General features: G+C 39.9%; 1 long non-coding RNA gene across 3 annotated transcripts in view; it reads right to left on the bottom strand.

Moving 5' to 3' along the window:
• LOC121085518 overlaps window positions 1-18,007 on the bottom strand; it is a 48,623-nt gene that overhangs the window by 15,748 nt on the left and 14,868 nt on the right. The window contains exons 3-5 of one of the 3 annotated variants that reach the window (XR_005827094.1): window positions 5,298-5,385; window positions 5,115-5,218; window positions 2,665-2,850 (exon numbers count right to left, since the gene is read on the bottom strand). This is a non-coding gene — a long non-coding RNA (uncharacterized LOC121085518). Of the gene's footprint in view, window positions 1-654; window positions 791-2,664; window positions 2,851-5,114; window positions 5,219-5,297; window positions 5,386-18,007 lie in introns of those variants that run through there. The other 2 variants (XR_005827093.1, XR_005827092.1) reach the window with 2 other exon arrangements.

Raw genomic sequence — 18,007 nt, 5'->3', positions numbered from 1 at the left:
ATAGAGCTTTGTCCTTCTCTGTTACACATATGTAGTGTAAGTACCTGATCCCAGTGAAAAGCCTAAAGCACTCTGCAAGAATTGCTTTTCCTATAGGCTTGAGATTCAGCAAGCGATCCTGACACTACTGTTCTAGACATCCAAGACCTACTCCTAAAACATGAAACAAAACCAGCCACGAGGCAACTAATTCTGCTTCTTCATTCCTGCCTCCACCCAGGCTCAGTTACTGAATGTGCACATCACTGTGAGCATGAAGTAAAATGCTTTGAGAGAACAAAGAGATCTACCTCCAAACATTTCTTATATTAGTGTCCTAACACTCACCTTGTTCAGGTGACTGATCTGATGCAGGTAGAAGATTAACTTAAGTCCAAGCCTAACACTATGGTGGAGAGAATACTGCAGTGGGCATAGTAAAAGCCACTTTGGCACCTGAACCTCCTTTTTAACCCAGAAATTCCAGTTTACTCAAGAGCTGAAAAAGCTCAGCACAACACACAGCTATCACAAAGCTTTAGACAGAGAGGAGTCCATTTTTTACATACTGATTTTGTTTCTGGTAAGAATAACACTTCACCAGGAAAGTAACAATCACCTTTATCCAAAACTACCACCTCCTTTGAATAAAAAGACAAAACACCAGCCCGCCCAAAAGATAGACACTTGTATTTTTAATTATCAGTCCAAAAACTGTGGGGCAACTGCCGTCTTCCTTCTCTTCAGAGCTTTGATGTGACAAATGTTGGAAGGCTGCTACTGATATCAAAACTGATCAGCAGGACCACAGCTGGAGAGAAAAAAAACAGGTAGATCAGGACACAAGTAGCAAATACTATACCTATAGCATATTTTTATAAGGCTTCTGCTTATTTATTCAAACTGTAAAAAGACACCTTTTAAAATACTCAAATCCTGTTTTTAACAGGGCTGTGTGCTCATGCAGCTCAGTGACCTTGGTACACAGTAAAAGCCAATACAGTTACTGAAGACTGATTTCAATAACTTTCTGGAAAGGGTCCAAAGCAGCTTTTCATTCTGCAGTGTCTGCACCAAAGACAACATCCTAATAGAAAAAAGAGGACAAACTGTAGCTGCTCTTGAACCTGGTGTAAGAGATGTGTGGTTTTCTGCTATTACCACAAACTTCATTACAACATATTTTCTATGGGCAGCATCAAATGACAACACCCTACCTACTACTAATCACAGCTACACACCAGGGCTAGCAATGAACTACCACATTTCTATTCCTGAATCAAATACTGCAATGCTTGCTTAAATACAACTTTTATTTCTATCACTGGACCCATCAAAACAAAACAACAACACAAAAAACCCGAAACAAACAACCCAACCAACACTGATAATCTCTGCAGTAGCCAAGTGTACCATGATATTAGTCTATACATACAAATGAGGATCTCCTTATTCAGAATACAAATCTCTGCAATCCTTAAGTGCTCCATCAGGAGTCTTGGACTGCACCTCTCTGCACACGATTTAAGCTGCTTTCTACAGGATGGCAAGCAAATACATTTACAGGGACAGAACATTACTGAAACAAATATCAGGACATGAACAAAAACAATCTTTAACCAATAATTGAACAGAGCCGGTTCAGTCTCTCTTCAGTGATAGCACTGCTCATGATTTCTTTTCACATCTCATTGGAAACTATTTAAACAATGGTTTAATCTTTATATCTTTTCGTATCTTTATTCACACAGATCTTTCTGTGAAATATTTATTCATGGCCAAGTGGACTATATTGTTTATTCGTGACTGGTCAAGTAGCACTTTTTTGTTCATTGGATGTGCAGTCGCAATGAAGCTTGAAGTAAGGAAGCTTGCCAAAACTCTAGAGAATAAAGCTTGGAAAGATCAAGGTTCACCAGCCTGTTAGCAGATGGAGGCGGGGGTGGGGGGATTGGGGGGGGTGGAAATACCAAACAAAAAAACCCCAAACATATTCTTTTAAGTTTTTAGCCCTGGTTTCAGAGCAAACTCCTTCAGGAAGATACCTAAGAGCACCCTCAGGTCCCTTAAATGACCCTGCAAGATTTAAGAACAGGTCTATTAGAAGTGACGAATCAAGAACTTGTTATGATGCTGCTCGCAGGCCCCTCATCAGATGTGTCCATCTGAGGAGAAAAGCCACCTACATAGTCACAGGTAAGGTCTAAATTCTACACTGAACTCTCTTAAAAACTGCCAGAATTGGAAGTACTCATCATTAATCCCAAGACTTTTTGTACTGCATTTATTTTTAAAAAAAGCAAAAGCAAACAGCAAAAACAAAACCCCCCAAAAAAAACAAAACAAACAAACAAGTTTAAGCAGTAACTTTTTTTCCGAAACAAAGCACAAGTTTAAAGGCTGTATAAAGGCACCCATTTCTGTCTGCATGGCCTCTTTATGAGTTATCAAGTTCAGTCTTTTTGTCATCAGTGTTTCCTTTTCAAGCTCTCATAGGGCACAGAGAAAAAAAGACATTTCTCAAGCAGAGACAGAACAACGTCTAACTGTGTCAACTGACTGGCAGAACTCTGACAGGTGTCTCATACAGATTAGCACATACAAGATCAAAATTGGGGGGGGGGGGGGGGGGAAGTCAAGATGTTCTTATTCAAGCACACTGCAGCCAAAACTAACATTCATTACCTGTCAGTGTATCACCTCCATTAAGTTTCCTGTCAAGAGAGACTTTGCTGCACACAGTTTGGCCTTCTTTAAGTTATGTGGGGAGTAAGTGCCACAGTCGAGGGACATCATGGAAAAACAGTTAGACAAGATGTCTCGACTCTCTTATTCCTGATGCTGTATCTTGACTATCTCCTTTCTCTTGACCTGTTAGTATGTGAAAGAGAAGAGTAATCTGCGAAGTAGGTAAACTTTGCTGCAAAAATCAGGTCTTCTCAGAAAAGTTAGTGTAACTGCATTGCTGATTAGACAAGTGCTTTATCAATTCCAAGTCCATAGCTTCTCTTCTCACACATTCCCCACCCCCCAGTGCTTTTCAAATAATAATGAATACTACTTAACTATAAATTGTTACAAATCTTGCTCAACCACTGAAGCAGACAAAATATGTAAGTCTTAAAGATACACTTAATGGCATGCTGTAAGCACAAAGTAGTCAAGGCCAATACCTTCTTCATCATGCTATTTTGCAAGTATAATATCAGGTATATCCTTCATCACGTTTGCTTATGCATGCTCATCTCTCCCAACACAAGCATCTTTAAGATCAGCATTTAGCTCCTCAGACATTACTACATCTTCCATCAAGGACTGCATTGTTTCAACTTCCAATAACATCAAAACAACATCCTGCCATCCTTCTTTAGGATCAAAAATAAGGCAGTAGCGCTCCTATTTTTTGCTACAATTGTCAAACCTTACTTTGATTCTGTGCTTGTTCCTTTTTATGCTCCAGATAACTCATTAAAACTTAACACGTTCTAAACCCCATTATAAACCTAATAGTCCAACTTTTCTTCTTTTCCTGCCTTCAGTACAGATTAAAATATTATGCAGTTAAACTCCTGAATACACTCTAGGCACCACCTAACTCATTTTTACAACAGTGCCAATGAATCCTCCAAGTGCAACGAGACTACAAGTTCAGAATCCTTCTAATCCAGCAAATAAAAAGGTGATTTTCCTCAAACAGCTCTAGACGGGAGGCAAAGGACCCCAAAACTTTTGTCTCTACCATCATGAAATGATTTATTTTCAGCATCAGCTTAAGATGCTAAAGAAATATCTAGTGGGGATTGTAGATTAAAAATATTAAAATTGCTTATAAATAATTAAAATTATTTGCTGAGAGGGAAAGAAAGAAAATCAAGTCCTCTATTACTAAGAAAAAAAAAAAAACACAAAAACAAAAAACCAGCAAAAGTGAGTATCTTTTGTAATGGAAAAAAGTCCCAGATATATCTGAGCAGTACTCCAGTACTTTTTCCAGTGCCAAAGACTCAACAAAAAAAAAAAAAAAAAAAAAAAAAAAAAAAATCCCACTGAAAAAAAAAATACAACAAAAACAGAAACTCACTATTTTACAGGTCTTGAGGTAGTTTGTTTGCATGAAACATCCACCACATGCACATCTTTGTGCATCTTAAAGAACAAGATATTTAAATAAATCGTAAAAACATAGAATGGTTTGGGTTGGAAGGGACCTTAAAGATCACCTAGTTCCAACCACCTGCCATGGGCAGGGACACCTTCCACTAGACCCACTTTGCTCAAAGCACCATCCAGCCTGGCCCTGAACACTTCCAGGGATGGGGCATCCACAGCTTCTCTGGGAAACCTGTCCCAGTGTCTCACCACCCTCACAGTAAAGAATCTCTTCCTTATATCTCATCTAAATCTACCCTCTTTCAGTTTGAAGCCATTGCCCCTTGCCCTATCACTACATGCCCTTGTAAATACTACCTCTCCAGCCTTCTTGCAGGCCCCCTTTAGGTACAGGGAGGCAGCTATAAGATCTCTCCAGAGCTTTCTCTTCTCCTGGCTGAAGAACCCCAACTCTCTCAGCCTGTCTTCACAGCAGAGGTGCTCCAGCCCTCTGATCATCTTCGTGGCCCTCCTCTGGACTCGCTCCAACAGGTCCAGGTCCTTCCTATGTTGGGTCCCCCAGAGCTAAATGCAGTGCTCTGGGTGGGGTCTCACAAGAGCAGAGTAGAGGGGCAGAATCACCCCCCTTGACCTGCTTGTCACATACATTGTTGGGCCATTTTGATCTTCTTGTCCACCAACACCCTCAAGTCTTTCTCCTCAGGGCTGCTCTCAATACCAAATTATGTGACAAATTCTAAGCATAGTCAATTATGCTCTCAGTAATGAATTATAATGAAAATAATGAAAATAAATCTGATAAAACTGTTTATGGACTAATCTCAAGTTTTCCTAACATCCTAGAAGGAGCCATTGCTGTATATGTCACCGCATTACTGTTCACAGCTCAAACAACAAGAATCCTTCCAGCCACCACCTAGAGCTGTGGTGGACACCATTTATAAGTAAGCAGGACAAAAGCTGCTGTACTGTTTAAAAGTGCTAACATGTCACAAAACATATTTGCACAATCTTATTTTCAGAACCATCACAATATGCAGAGCCTTCGCCGCTGGAAAACTTCAGTTGAGCAGTATTGTACCACCATGACAATGGGTCCAACCATCTATTCTCACAGCTGCTTTGCAACCTGGAAGAAGAGGATTAATGTTGACAATTCTGCTGACAAGGAGACACTGCTGGCAGGAAGAAATGTGCCATCATGTTACCTTCCAGCTGGGCTCCACAGACAGTGATGCTCCTGTACTTTGTCATGTGTACAACGTGCCATTGACTTCTTTGATCCAACTGCTCAACCTGAATAAAAAATTGATGGAGGATTTCAGCTTTTCTGTTATACAGTTTGTTATTGAAGCATCTTTTGTGCTATCGCTGTTTCTTTCCTCCTAGATATAACTGTTAGTTTGATAAATCTGTGCTGTAATTACTAACAAGTGGCTTAGTTACAAAAGCTCCTACCTTATTGTAGTCAGATGGGGGCAAAAAATGGCATCTTTATATAGATATCATTGTAAACACATCAGTACTGCATATAAAAAAAATATATTTAAGACCTTTTCAGATAAAGATATACATTGCCCTTACATTATCTTCACCTCCATCTTTCCCACTGAATTCTTATTTTTTTTCTGCAAATCATCCCTCAGCCAGTTACAGCACACAGCAAAAGTGTCTTTCATCTTCCACGGACAAGGTAACATAGCAGGAGCAAGGAAGTTTAGGGCAGAAGTAACTGTTGTCAAAAACAAGCTTTCATTTTTTTCAAAGGGAAAACTTGTCAGCCACAATGGGTAAACAAAAACTTGTAACTGTCTCATCATGCCCATAACAGAATCAAAGTGCCAGAAATGTTTCCAGAGATCATCTATTCTGTCCCAAAGCCAGATTATTTATACCTAAAAGCAGTATGTATGGCTAATTCAACCTACTTATTATGAGTAATCATTTCACACAATTCAGAATTTAGTTATACCATGTAAGTGATACCAAGAGGAGGCAGGAAAGCCCCAACAGAAACAGGGGCTTGATATTGTAATTCTGGGACAAGACTGATGCTTGCATTTCTGAAGGCTGAACAAGAGAGCTTCTAGAGATGAGAGGTATTTTTCATTCCAAAATAGCCCCCAATTTTTTCCCCCTCCAGTGCTGGTTTGGTTTTTTTTTGGGTTGGTTGTTTTTTTGGTTTTTTTTTTTTCTCTACCTAGTCCTTGAAAAACAGAATTTGCCTTTATGAGATGATTAAGAGGTGCAGTCTGACCACTAAGGACACTTCAGTCACTCCAGTCTCCTCTTAGCTTTTATCTAGAGTGGGAGGAGCAGCTTGGGATGGTAATAAGGCAACCAGGGTAGCTATCTGGGTATAAAAATATTAAAAGTTCTGTTAAAACACAGACATCTATGCACAAACCTTGCTTTATTTTTGTAGAAATGAAAATTCTCAAGGAAAACCAGAAAATCTATTTACACTAGACCCCAAAGTCTTTTCATTTTTCATTTATAAGAAACAGTCTACTATATATAGAATGCAAAGATTTTTGTAACATATACAGGCCTGAAGGCTAAAAGTTTTCTCTCATAAAGCTGGTAGGGAAAGGCACCAAGTAAAAGAGGCAGAAGGAAAAGGTTTCCTCTCCTTACAAGATTTTCCTTAATTTTTTCTCATCCCAGTTAAAAACTCTACAGCCAGCAAAGCCACCTGGATTGAGATCAGTTCTAACACTGCTACATGCAACCATGTAAGAGGCTTGGTTCACATGAGCTTAGAGTACACATTAAGCCACCATAGCTTTCTTCAGTAGCATATAGCTGTCACACCGTTCATCGCAGCACAAATGGAAAGCGGGGCCGGTTTTGGAGAAGAATCAAACCATCGGGAACATTCCTACAGAGATGGGGTCCTGCACATGAACCCAATTTTGTCAGCACCGTGAAAGAGGCATTCTCTTGACTGCTAAAGAGGATGGATCCCTCCTCATTTTGTGTTACAGAAGAACCACCTGCTGAAACTCAGCCTATGCCAGTCCAGCCTGTCTGTTCAACACTCACTGCAGAAATATGGAGAGGTAAAATCAGGGGATCCATGCAGGTCGTCCCTGAAGAACAGAGGGTAAGATAAAGACTTTTGTATGTCTTTAAGCCATAAAGCAAGTCAGAATTCACTTTAATCCTTTACTTATCACTACTGTCATACAGGTCATTATGTTCTTTGAGAGATTTTGCTGTCCACACATCCCCAGACAGAGCAAATCCTCAACAAATGGCACTTGTTATCCGAGGTCCCGACAGCATCTAAGCTTGGAATAGAACACAGCAAGTGCAAACAGGTTTGTCTGCATTTGCTTTCCCAAGACTATACGTACCTCTCACTAGGATCAGCAAGGTCCTTCATTCACTTTAAGTACTATCTGTGGAAATCCACTCAGAGCTCTGGGACCCGAGTGGCCTTAAACCTTGGTTCCTCCTTCGGGCTCCGGCCACCATTCAGCAAGTCCCCTGAGGTATCCAGTGAACATCCCCACAGAGGTGACCCCATTCTCAGAGAACTCTGAGGAGCCAGCTGGGTCCACAGGACAACAGTCCAACCTTTCCTCTAGAAAGGTGACATTGAGTATGCTTCCCCAGTAAGACAAACCCCAATGGCTTTCCTGGGAAATGATGTTCCTGAAGACGCTACTTCACACAACAGTGAATGAATTTGCACAAGGTGTCATGCAGGGGGTCCAGAAGTTTAGTTTGCAGATGAATGCACTGCTATAAAAGTATAACTAGGTCTCCTGTAAACACACATTGAATTAACTCTTCCCATTGCCAGGCAGCTCAGTCTAATAGCTCCTAAAGAAATAGGAATTAATTCCACCTTTTGGTTTAGCTTGTCTTTGAAGCTACAAACTAGCCAAGCTACTTTACACATGTTTGTGGAAACAACACATTGCTCCTGTAACTGAGCACTTTTAAAGTTCATTTGAAATTATTCTGCACAGTAATAATAAACTGCACAGTACCAGTACCAGAGCTTCCTTTCTTTTTCTCTCATGCCTCTCTTCTCTCAGAAATGTTGGGAGGTTTTTTTTTAAAATGTTACTTCTAAAACATACAAAACATTTTGTAAGCCAAAACCAATATCTTTTCCTCTCCTCACCCCCAGTGAATTTAGCCTCTATCAGATAAAGAAGGCTCTCTGAAGAATCCTATCTTCTAGCCTGAGCAATTAATCATCTTAGTAACAGCAGACTGTGGAAAAAGTCAAAGAATGCACTTCATAAAAGCAAATCCTATATTTTACTGTTTCTCTCCTTAGGAAGAAAAAAAAAGCTTAAAAAAAAAAAAAAAAAAAAAAAACAAAAAAGAAACACCAAACTGGAACTCTGAAACAATGCATCTTCAAAGCCTTTCCCAACCGGCAAAACACACTGGATGATCAATAAATGTGTTTGTTAAATAGAAGGATTAACTGCTAATGGCAAGTCACAGTTTGTGCACAAATTCCTTTAAAAGCCACATTGAGTAAAGACATTTTTTTGACCCAATACACTTGCATAGATACCACTATTTCTTGAACTGATACTGAATACTGAAAAGCATTTTTTTGAAAGTAAAAATAATCAAGAACTCCAACCAGCAACCAAAAACCCCCTCACCCTATGACATTACAGTTGCACTATGCAAGCTAACTGAAATAAGCTGTTTGCTAAAAGGCTGTTCAGAGAAAACCATCATCAGTACTTAACAGCTGACAACGGACCATTGAGTAGGCAAAGCATCTATGTTCTGCAGAGTGAAAACTACTTACCTGGGACAGATCTATTAGGCTGTGCAGCTTCATTGATAGGAATAGAATTATAGACATGACAATACCACTGAGGATTTTAGATCATAAAGGAATGCGACAAAGATTACTGTAGTAACTGATGGACCGTTAAGGCCTGGCAAGTCTATTATTTTTTTCCACTTCTGATTTCTTAGCATTGTCATTCCACTGCTAATTATCTAATTAAAGGAGCTGTGTGATATTAACAGCACATCTACTTCTTGTGGAGAGCTGAGAAGACTGAAGATTAAGAATGTATGGTCTCTTGCCACCTTTGGAATAATGACAGAAGCAACATTAGCAAAAGAAGTAACATGTTTTTGTTTAAAAGTCCCAAGTTCTCCAACAACATCAAGTTCCTAACCTGCTGACAAAAAGAGCACCCGTGAATTACCCGCAGCGTCAGAACATCAAGCAAATGCCACCTACAGTGAAAGGCAAAGTTTACAATCCCAGAGTAAGATGAGAGGAGCTAACATTTCATGGGGAAACAGGCAATTCATCTGTCATTTTAGATATTGCATGCCATGATTCAGAGTGTCAGCATACAGATGCAAGCTTTACTTAGCAGCTTGTAAACTACTGTCAGGGAAGTCTTGGGATATCTTAATTTGCTGATAGGCTTGGGGTGCAGGCAGTGCTCTCAACAGGCAGCAGAGGCCAAGAAACCTAGCAGCAAGATTAGTTCGCAAATAGAAAATGACAGCAGAACTTGGTGCACTGCTTGGACTTTAAACACAGCATTTATTAACTGGAGAGCTGTGTATGAGAATGCCATGCAGAGGAAGTGTGAAAAGTTTTCTGGTTTGAACTTCTAGCAGTGTAAGTGGATCAAAAAGTGGGATGACTCTTCTAAAGTAGCTCAACTTTCTAAAAAATAAGACAGGGATCAGCAGTTTTATAAGTACTATACTCCTATCCACTTTGTGACAAAATTATGAATACAGTTTACTTCTCAAACTTGGCCTAATTCACCATATTCTACTAGTGATATTGAATGGCTTAATTTTTGGGTGTTCAGTTAGCAGCATCTTAAAAGAACAGATTGCTTTTGAAAGGCAAAGCAGTAACTGAGCATTTCTAGAGAGCAGAGTGCAATAGAGGTGCCTTGGTGCACAAAACTTACACATGCAACTAGTCTAATTGCTTTTGAAAGTACTGGCCTCAGTGTTGAGCAAAATAAGCAACCTATCAGGACAATTGCACATGTTCTTTTAGCCAAACTTAAAAAAATTCCCCTCATTTTACCTCCTACTATTCCCAATTTCTTCTCATCTGGTCTGCAGCCCTTCCAAAATATATAGCCAACACTACCCACAGAGAATTCAAACAAACAAAACCACAGTAGTGGGACAGCTATCGATCCCATCTCTATAATTTTTAGATTGTGCTCAAGAACCGAAAAATAGATTTTACTTTGATTGCTCCATGGCCAATAGCACGCTTCACAAGCTAAAGAACTGATGCAGGTCATGATAAAACATTTCTTTGAATTTCTGAAATAATGTGATTTTTTTTAAATTGTGTTATCACAAAGTCATTAATCTAAGTACATACCTGTTTGAATAAACGATCAATTCATACCCAGGAACTACACTGCCAGTTTTATACAGACTCAGAGGTATACATTCTTCCTTTACTTCTTTCAACTTAAAACTTTAAAGAGAATCCTTCCAACTTCAATTTAATAATGTTCATTACCATTAATGACAAGCTCAGATTCTGGAATACTGAAAGAGTTTTAGCTCTTCATAGTGCCCCCTAATATTTTTGAAATACATTGCAGAAACTGATCCTTCACACCAAGCATTTCCAAGCATAGCCTCTAGAAGCTGCATTTAAAATTTGTAGCTTATCAATTTGGCCATGCCGAAGAATATTTTTATAACAATTTTTCCCAGTATCTCCAAGGAACATAACATTTGTCAGAAAACATTCAAATTAACCATAGTCTATTAAATCTTTACAATATGGGAACCTCCAATTTAAGAGACAACCAAGCTGCAGCATATTGCTGTCTCAAAAAGGTCCAGCTGCAGGCAACCTTAGAAAGCTCAAAAATGTTTTGTCCAAGCATGAAAGACGAGGTCTGTCATAGTATTAGTCTGCACTACATAGGGTAGTGAAGATTTTGCCTAACAGCATATTCAACTATTGAGCAGAATAAGTGCAAAATTACTTCCAAACTCACTGCTTTGAGTACTGTAGCTGTTATAGTTTCCTCTAAAATCTATATTGAAATTACTAGGTTGCAACATTTGCTGTAACAGAAGAAAATACTAAATCAAACCAACTAGTTAATGTGCCTCATGAGCCAAAGACCTTGTTAGAAGTCACAAATCCCAAAATTTGTTCATGCATGCTAAGGTCTCCACAGTATATTTTTACTAACTGCACCATCTACTGACAGAGTCTTAGAACTGCTTTCAGACTATTCCCTCTGCACACAAATTTTGATATTTCAGGGATTCTCAATCATCTAACAACCCCTGAAATTTCACAGACAATTTCTGTGAAGCTTATAAAAGGCAAAAATAAATGCAAATTCACTTTAAGACTTACATTAACTTTTAGTGTGCTTTCATCTCAACTGGATAAAGGGTACCTAAATCAAAGAAAACTGAAATCACTCTTAGTTCAAATATTAAAACAGTAGCACTTCTTATCCCTAGCCACACGTCAACTTCCCCCAAAAAAGAAAGCAGAACAAATAAAATAAAAAAAGGATCCAGTAGACACCTAAATATCTCCACAGATATCTCTATAGATGTGGTTAGTGTACTATGTTGGGTGGACACATGGCACAGCCCCCCCCCCCCCCCCCCCCCCAAAAAAAAAAAGAAAAAAAAAAAGGAGCAGAGTAACTAAACACTGAAAGAGAACTGTATGAAAAAACACATCTAGATGGTGTGCATGGTAACTGGGATAGCCAAGAAAAGTATTACCATTCTTGTTTTTACTTTTTCATGTATTAAAAGCTTACGACTCATACTTATGTCAAAGCAGGCAAACTGAAAATAAGCCAGTCATCCGTGTATCATCTACCCTATAAACATCAACCAGTACATACATTACATCACTAACACCAGTATCATAGCAGTAACAGATCACTGGTAGGCTTTCCCCAAACAAAATGTTATTTATTTCCCATTACTTTGCAACTTTTTTTAAAAGTTCTGTAAAGCAGACTGGATCTGTCTTAAATTACAGCAACAGGAACAGCAAAAAATATACAGTTCATCTTCAGAAACAGTCACTGAACACAGTAAGCCTCTCCTTCCATTTTTATCAGGTCATTTACACCCACTTCTGTCCTTGGCTATATTTTACTGAGCTCAAAGTCTTGCCCTACTCTTGCCTACAGTGCCCCTGCCATTCTTCACTAGAAAGAAAACAGAACGCTGGACCAGTTCTCTGCCCGTTCCTCTCTGACACATCTCAAGATGTGATCACTTCTACTTGGAAGGGACGTTTATCCAAAAGGGACTCCTTTGAAAACATAAAGTAAAGCTTCTCAAAATAAAAACAACTCAGCATACAATTTAAGATACATTATTAGAAAGCCCTCAAGCGTCTCTTGCACATATGTAAGGGTTTGTTTTCTAATTTCAAGAAAGCAAAAGTAGTGGTTCAACTGAATAACGTCATGAGACGTTAATTCTTCTGGTATTAGAAGAACCATAAGGATTTGTTGATTCAGTGAAACGAATGGTTATATTCAACATCTTGGGTAGTCTTCACTAACTCCCTAACAAGAAGCACCTTTGGCCAGTATAAATTCATACAAAATGGCTCTATCAAGTACATAAAGCCACTTTCCCGTATCTAAAGTGAGGGACCTAGAAACACTTCTGAGCTTCCACTAAAAATCCATACCATAACTGCCTAAGTCTGGAACAGAACAAGACCTGGGGGGTTCACTGCTCCTTTGAGCTTCATTTTTCTTAACACAAGAAGCAGGAATAAGAGCTACCACATGCTCTGGCCAACCCCTTGATCTGGAGGAGCCTGGACCAGAGATGACAGAGCAGACCGCAGGGACAAGGCATCGTGCAGCTACACTGTAGCACGAGGATGTGCAGGGAGGAGAATGGAGAACTTAAATCACCCACCCAGAAAAATTACCCAGCCATTTGCCGACATAAAAGCAATGCTGGCTTCTGAAGGTCAGTGTGCTGCATCACATCCTTGCTAGGTACTGTGAATACTTTCCTCACTCTCCCACAAAGTGTCCATACCAGCAGTTGATCACAGGGACCATACCTTTGCTCATGTTAAAGGGCCAAAACATAACCATCATATGCAGAAGTAAAGAGAAGCTAGTCCAGGCTATCCGTAAGAGCTCAAATTAAAAAATGGTTGCATCTTCCTCTGACGTTTTGGCCACTGTTTAAGCAAAATATAAGGTTTGATAAATTACTGGCCCTATTCAGAAAGGCAACATCTATGTTCCTCAAGATCTACATTACCAAGGGACTGTTTTTACCTCAGAACAAGGGACTAAAAAGTCTTCCTACACACACCAGTTGCCACCAAATTACCATGAGATCTACTCCAGCCCACAGAATCTATTTGTATCCTCACTGCAGTTTTGGCAGTACATCAATTATTTTGATAATCCTTACAACTGTAAGAATATGTATAAACCTTGATCCAAAGATGAAATATTGCTTTAATATTTCATTAGCTTAAAATATTATTAGATAAGCAAACCTGTCAGCCATATTAGAACACTTTGCTGTTCTATTATGTTCTAGAAGAACCATCTCCTCCCTTTTACCCGTCTTTCTGGTAGTTTGCAACAATACACCAGAGAATAGAAAATGTTCAAAACCTGCAGCAGACTCACCACATCAGCCATGCTAACTATTTACTCCAAATGACTTTTATTCAAATTCAGCAGCTTGCAAACACTCACTGTCCATTTGTTAGTTGAAAGTAAAGTGATGACCTTTTGTTCAAGACAGTTTCAAAATGCAGATAATTGCAGACATAAGCATGGGTATAGCCTGTAGCCTCCCATCACTTCAGAAGAACACCCTGCTGACCCGCAGAGAGGCAGGAATCATTGTCAAAAAGATGCTGTCTTATGAATTTAGAAGGCTGCAGAGAAGGAAAAGAAGTGCCACATACCTCTCCATTTTTAATTCTTGCTGTTAGAGATTATTTCTGATGCTCCTTTGGTTTGAAAGACTCAGTGGCTGAATAGTATTTGTGCTATGTACCGATTTTTTTATGTGTTTCTGTGCCTCCCTCCGATCTGTACAGCTCAGTAATTTGTCCCCCACAAAATGTAATGCTGTCTTTAAGGATTCTTGAAATTATGTGACCAAGCACACATCCATTAGATGACTCCAGGTGCCCCAGCAGTGCAGCTCAAAATTTGGCTTTGTAACTTCCGCCCACCTTTCCCAGACTTTCCAAAGTTATCCATACTAGGAGCAAAGAGGCTGTTCCACCCTGGTCACAGCCTTGCAGCTCTTACTACCCTGTAAAGGTTCTTCTTAAGGAGTAGCAAACCTTCAGAGTGAAGAGACACTCAGCTCTTCAGCAGTACTGACTTGGGAACTATCATCTTAAAGGCTCCAGTACCAGTCTCTTTCTGGTGTCAGCTCTACAGCTGCACCAACAGCAACTGGTCTTTCTTTCACCTGGGGTCTTCAACTGCCTTCCTGCATCTCCAGCCTTTCAAACTGCCAGAGCTCTTCACGCCCCTACAAAGTACACCTGCCTAGAGCATATCAAAGCTAACTTGAATGTGAAAAAAATCAGATGATCAACCAGAAGTCAAGGATTATGGAAAGTGGAAATTTTCTCTGTCTGGCATATGCAAATGTTCAAATATTCTCATTTGGAAAGCAGGTGATTATAGTACCTGCAAAACGACATTACAAAAATAATTCACCTCTTTGCTTCTCAAGAAATTGCACAGAATTTTGAAAACAAACAAATGCAAATTAAAAAGGTTTTCATCCTTCTTTCTATTGGTACTACACCTTGAATACTGTAGAAAAGTTAATCATATTACTGATACTGCAGTAAGATTGTTAAACAAAATATACCACCCAGCAAACATTGTGCAGCTAGCAAATAATCAAAGATTATTTAAGAATAAAAGATAAATAGAATAAAAGATAGAATGGGAGAAGAGAAGGAAAAAATATTTATGGCAATTCCTGTGATGTAGGAGTATCTCACTACAATGTTAAAATAAAATAGCTTTTTCACAATGCAGTTATGCCACAGGTTAGGACTGATTTCACTAGAAATTCAGAGGCTTGGCTTGCTAGGCTTGAGCAGAAAGAAAGAGCTTTTATCTCAATCGTCCCTGACACAATATTGTTATACAAAGATAACACCCTCTAACTTTTTTAATTAGTTCCACATGCAACTCTGTACATGTTTGGAAATTAAGAACTGGAAGAATGTGGTTTTTCCTGGTCTTGAAAGAAAATAACATTTTGTAAAGTTCATTGCCAAGTACAAGAGACACTTAACATGTGCATGGTCTCATCTAAACTCCACTGGTCTCAGAAAGCAAATAGTCAATCTGCCTCCACTTAAAAATCCAGAAATATGGAAAGTTATAGGTAAAAAAAAAAATAGTAGGCCTGTCTGGACTTAAGTTACACTAATACATTAGCAGCCACTTGTTATTCATAGAATGGTTTGGATTGGAAAGGACCTTAAAGATCACCTAGTTCCAACCACCTGCCGTGGGCAGGGACACCTTCCACTACACCAGGTTGCTCAAAGCACCATCCAGCCTGGCCCGGAACACTTCCAGGAATGGGGCATCCACAGCTTCTCTGGGAAACCTGTCCCAGTGTCTCACCACCCTCACAGTAAATAATTTCTTTCTGATAGCTCATCTCTAAATCTACCCTCTTTCAGTTTGAAGCCATTGCCCCTTGCCCTATCACTACATGCCCTTGTAAATACTACCTCTCCAGCCTTCTTGCAGGCCCCCTTTAGGTACAGGGAGGCAGCTATAAGATCTCTCCAGAGCCTTCTCTTCTCCTGGCTGAAGAACCCCAACTTTCTCAGGCTGTCTTCACAGCAGAGGTGCTCCAGCCCTCTGATCATCTTCGTGGCCCTCCTCTGGACTCGCTCCAACAGGTCCAGGTCCTTCCTGTGTTGGGTCCCCCAGAGCTGAATGCAGTGCTCTGGGTGGGGTCTCATGAGAGCAGAGTAGAGGGGCAGAATCACCTCCCTCGACCTGCTGGCCACACTTCTTTTGATGCAGCCCAGGATACAGTTGGCTTTCTGGGCTGCAAGTGCGTATTGCCAGGTCATGTTGAGCTTCTTGTCCACTAACACCCCCAAGTCTTTCTCCTCAGGCTTAGAAAGCTCTTGTTAGCTCAGCAGCCAGAGCAAGGACTGAACATAGCTGTCAGGGAGCAGTGGCTGCTCCACAAGGGAAGCCAGGCTACGGCCATGAGCTAGGCAGGACATCATCCCACCAAACAGAAGCAGCCCACAGAATCTGAGCAGAGCCAGGGGTGGGGACCATCACACAAGGTGAGGCAGGGTCAGCTCCAGAGGCACTCTGGGATGCTCAAACTGCAAGTCAGGACTGCTGGAGACTGGGCTGCCTGTCTGGCCTGAGCTCTGGCTGTCGCTCCTTGCCATGGATGGAGGTTCCAGGTGAGGCTGGGCAGGGCAGTTAAGGCCATCAACCAATTAAGGCTCCTAGTGCTCTCTGGGCCATGATAATAGGTACTCACTCCATTGGCATGATGCCATGACCACAACCAAAGCTTATAGCTTTTGTTCGTTTGTTTTCTGAGGTTCTACTTTTCCTTTCTCAGTACAAGTGCCTTAGTTAGCCTTGTCTCTTTACTCAGATATACATGCCAGCTATTGTTTACTCAAACTCTTTTCAATTCTCTACAAGAAAGGAACATCTGTCACACAACTATCTGTTTGCCTCTTCTGGAATGAATAGCTTGTGCTCATCACTGGAACATGTGGAAAAATAAGGACACCTTATTTCAACCTCAGTTGCAGGACTCTCTTTTCTTCCTTAGCTATCAAAATAATCAAGGCATAACAATTAGTGATGGTCTATTGTGATTAGTCACCAGTTTCTTCTCTATCCTATGATCTTACTGAAACCTTCTGCTCTGACCAAGCTGCAAAGCTATAGGACAGCAGCCAGACAGCTATTTTTGCAGGGCTAGCTGCCTTCACAAATTCTGGAAAGACATCCCCAAAACTGCCTTGACCCTCACCAACATCAAGCAGAGTGATGCAATCTCCATTCTACAGTACAGGAAGAGCATAAGGAAGGTATCTTTTTTGTTAAAATTCACATTTACACATATATAGAGCAAGAAATATTGTATGTTCCAGAATACTTAACATCAATTTGTATTTAAATAATACCATCTATACTGAATCCAGAAACACAAAGGACAAGTGAAAGACACTTCAAAGGGAAACACTTCTTCTAGTGGGCTTATAAAAAATTCCTTGACATTAGTCATTTTTACTGTTGGTTGTTTTTTTTAAATACTTCACCTATCTGTCATAATAGCAGTATCAAAAAATACTTTGTGAAAGCAAAGTGATGTACTTCTAGTCTATTAGGCACAACTATTTTCTATTTGTTAAAATGGGATTTATAGTTGATGAAGGTGAGCAGAGGTATTTGCAGCTGCTTTAGATACTTCCCAGCTCAACTAAGGAGTTTCCAAATGAGAGGACCCAGGAGGCAAGTACTGTGCAATCGAACAAACTCGTGAATGCATGTGCTTTGTATACAATGCCAGCACAGTCTGACAAATACATCAAAGCATTTTAAACATATCAAGAGGGGGAATAAAGGAGTTCTTTGGGTTTTGAACTGATATTTGACTTCCTGATGTCCAAGAAATTTGAACAAAAGCCTGTTTAAACAACACCTACCCAATATTTATCTCATTGACTAGTGGAGGATCACATGGTATAAGGATCTAAAAGCAAAAGTTAGCTGCAAATTCAAGGGCATAAAGAGCAACTTCTTCACCCACCAATTTAGTTTTCTGAATTCAAACCCACGGCTATCATTTAGATCAAGCACGTTCTAACAAGTATACGGAAACGAGACTGCCCAGAATTGTTATTTCA

The sequence above is a fragment of the Falco naumanni genome, chromosome 3 (assembly GCF_017639655.2).
Source record: "Falco naumanni isolate bFalNau1 chromosome 3, bFalNau1.pat, whole genome shotgun sequence".
Taxonomy (NCBI): Eukaryota; Metazoa; Chordata; class Aves; order Falconiformes; family Falconidae; genus Falco; species Falco naumanni.
Note: the sequence above shows the minus strand (reverse complement) of the source record. Positions and strands in the feature narration are given on the sequence as shown.